At 41.3% G+C, this 3,169-nt stretch overlaps 1 pseudogene; it reads right to left on the reverse strand.

Moving 5' to 3' along the window:
• Window positions 1–1,042: 1,042 nt before the first annotated feature.
• LOC136328733 (large ribosomal subunit protein uL23 pseudogene) lies at window positions 1,043–1,540 on the reverse strand (annotated as a pseudogene).
• Window positions 1,541–3,169: the final 1,629 nt, after the last annotated feature.

Here is a 3,169-nt window from a genome sequence, read left to right on the forward strand (position 1 = left end):
AAAATCTAGCAAAAGTTTTCTGAACAATCACATTGCTTTTGTGCAGAGATTGCTAGCCTATTTCCTTTTGCTGAAATGCCCTCCCTACCCTGGTCTCCCCTTTTCTCCTTTTAAGATCTGCACTGGGGCTTTGAATATATCAATGGGCATTCATTAAATTTATTTTTCAACTTAACCTTTTCTTCTTGAAAATGCAGCCTTTCAAAGAGCAGACATTAAAAAAATGACTGAATTGAATTAAGGACAGGAAAAAAGAACAGTTCTTTGAATATAGTTGTTGATAGAGACCCAGGCAACATTTTCTGATTCAAGGATTAGAAACAAGAATGCAAAATGCCATCCTACTAAGATTTTCTGATGTTTTTAAGAGCCAGTAACATAGCCCCAAATTAATTAAGGTCCACCTTTTTTATTCAACATCTATTTTAGCTTAATTCTCTCACTATTTTTTTTAATCAAGTGAGAGGCAGAAAGGTGGAGAGACAGACTCCCGCATGCGCCCAACTGGGATCCACTGGCAACCCCCGTCTGGGGCTAATGTTCTGCCCATGTGCAGCAGCTGCTCCGTTGCTCGGCAACTGAGCTGTTTTAGCACCTAAGGTGAGGCCATGGAGCCATCCTCAGCAGCCAGGACCAACTTGCTCATGGCTGTAGGAGTGGAAGAAGAGAAAGAGAGAGGGAAAAGGAAAAAGGAGAGGGGGAGGGGTGGAGGTGCAGATGGTCCCTTATGTGTGCCCTGCTCAGGAACCAAACCCGGGACTTCCACATGCCTCACTGATGCTCTACTTCTCAGCCAATGGGCCAGGGCCATTCTCTCACTATTTTAATTTGATGTCTTTTCTAGGAATGGCAAGAAAACACATTTTATTCTCTAACTAAAACATCTAAGGGTAAATCCCAGGCATGTGTATAATGATTCTAATGCACAATTCATATTAAAAATAACTATATAGACCAAGGGTCGGGAACCTTTTTGGCTGAGAGAGCCACGAACGCCACATTTTTTTTTTTTTTAGTGTAAAATCTTTATATTTAGAATTAGCCAGCTGGACTCAGTTTAGATGATCCCAATTTTGTTGGCAACATCCAAAGCATCGTAGTCAAGAGCCAGTTGAACATATGCCTTCTTCTCTCCATCAGGCCTGATCAGGGTGTTGACCTTGGCCACGTCAATGTCATAGAGCTTCTTCACAGCCTGTTTGATCTGGTGTTTGTTGGCCTTGACATCCACAATGAATACAAGTGTATTGTTGTCTTCTATCTTCTTCATGGCTGACTCAGTCGTCAGGGGGAACTTGATGATGGCATAGTGGTCTAGCTTGTTTCTCCTAGGGGTACTCTTCCGAGGGTATCTAGGCTGCCTTCGGAGCCACAGTGTCTTCGGCCATTGGAAGGTGGGTGACGTGCGGATCTTTTTTTTGTGGCTTTGGACTCCTTTCAGTACTGCTTTCTTTGCCTTCAAAGCCTTTGCTTTGGCTTCAGCTTTGGGAGGGGCTGGGGCTTCCTTCTTCGCTTTCGGCGCCATCTTCGTGAAGAGGCTATGCCACATATTTTAAAATGTAATTCCATGAGAGCCATACAACGACCCATGTACGTTACTCATTATCCAATAAAAATTTGGTGTTGTCCTGGAGGACAGCTGTGATTGGCTCCAGCTACCTGCAACCATGAACATGAGTGGTAGGAAATGAATGAATTGTAATACATGAGAATGTTTTATATTTTTAACGTTATTATTATTTTTATTAAAGATTTGTCTGCGAGGCAGAAATAGCCATCAAAAGAGCCACATCTGGCTCACGAGCCATAGGTTCCCAACCCCTGATATAGAGCTTTTTAATACCCCTCCACCACCACCACCAAACAAACCTGAGAATTGGGAGGCCATGTTCAGTCCTGTATTTTGCCCTGCTCTCCAAATCAGTGCTTCATTTGCCTCACCAGAGTGGAAAGGGCATACATTCTAAGTTCTGGAAACACGGGTTTGAATCCTAGCTCTGCCATTTACTGCCTGTGTGACATTAGGACATTACTAAAAGTGTTTCCCCCCCAATATAAAATAGAATTAATGATAGGACCTATTGCAGACAATTGTTGTGAGGAGTAAGGGGACAGTGCATATACTGTGTTGGCACCTGGTCAATGGACATTTGCTTCCTTCTATGGCAGGGCATGGCATCTGCACCAGAGAATGGCTGGATCATGGAGGAAGGGAGCCCTGCAGAAGAGGCTGGTTCCTCCTGTCGGGAGTCAGAATCCTTCATTTCCAGAAATAACTGGTGCACCTCAGGTAAAGCTAATGTGCACAGGTAAAATCTTGACTGTGAATGCCCCTGGCGTTATTTTTTTCCTCTTATTTATTGATTTGAGAGAGAGAGAGAAAGAGCAAGAGAGAGAGAGAAACACCAATCTGTTCCTCTCTGTGCCCTGACTCAGGATTGAACTGGCAATTTCTCCATATCTGGATGATGCTCTCTCTAATCAAATGAGCTATCTGGCCGGTGCTGTTGTTTGTTTTTCTAAAATCTGAAAAGTCTCTGTGAAACTGATTAAACAAAAGATAATAGGAAAAAAAATTAAAAGTCACTACTTTTGCTGAAGCTTTTCTAATTATTACTCAAGTTATTGATCTTTGAACTGTTACCTTTGGGTTTTTCATAGATGTCCTTTATAAGGCTGTGGAAGTCCCCTCTATTCCTAGTTAGTTAGTTGAATGTTTTTAAACATGAAAGGGTGTTGGATTTTGTCCATTTTTTTCTGTTTCCATTGAGATGATCATGTGATTTTGCCCTTTGCTCTATTAAAATTGTATATTTTATTTATTGATTTTTATATATTGAGTCAACATTCCGGAGATAAATTCTACTGGGTCATAGTGTATGATCCTTTTTATATGTTGCTTGATTTGGCTTGTAAGTATTTTGTTCATGATTTTGCAACTATATTCATAAGGGATAATAGTCTATAGTTTTCTTGTGATAACTCTGTCTGGCTTTGCCTCAGGGTAATATTGACATCATAAAATGAATTAGGAAATTTTCACTGCTTTTTCTATTTTTTGAAAGAGTTTGAGAAGGATTGGTATTCACTCTTCTTTAAATGTTTGTTATAAGTCAGGGGTCCCCAAACTACGGCCCGCGGGCCGCATGCGGCCCCCTGAGGCCATTTA

This window comes from Saccopteryx bilineata, chromosome 3 (genome assembly GCF_036850765.1).
Source record: "Saccopteryx bilineata isolate mSacBil1 chromosome 3, mSacBil1_pri_phased_curated, whole genome shotgun sequence".
Classification (NCBI taxonomy): domain Eukaryota; kingdom Metazoa; phylum Chordata; class Mammalia; order Chiroptera; family Emballonuridae; genus Saccopteryx; species Saccopteryx bilineata.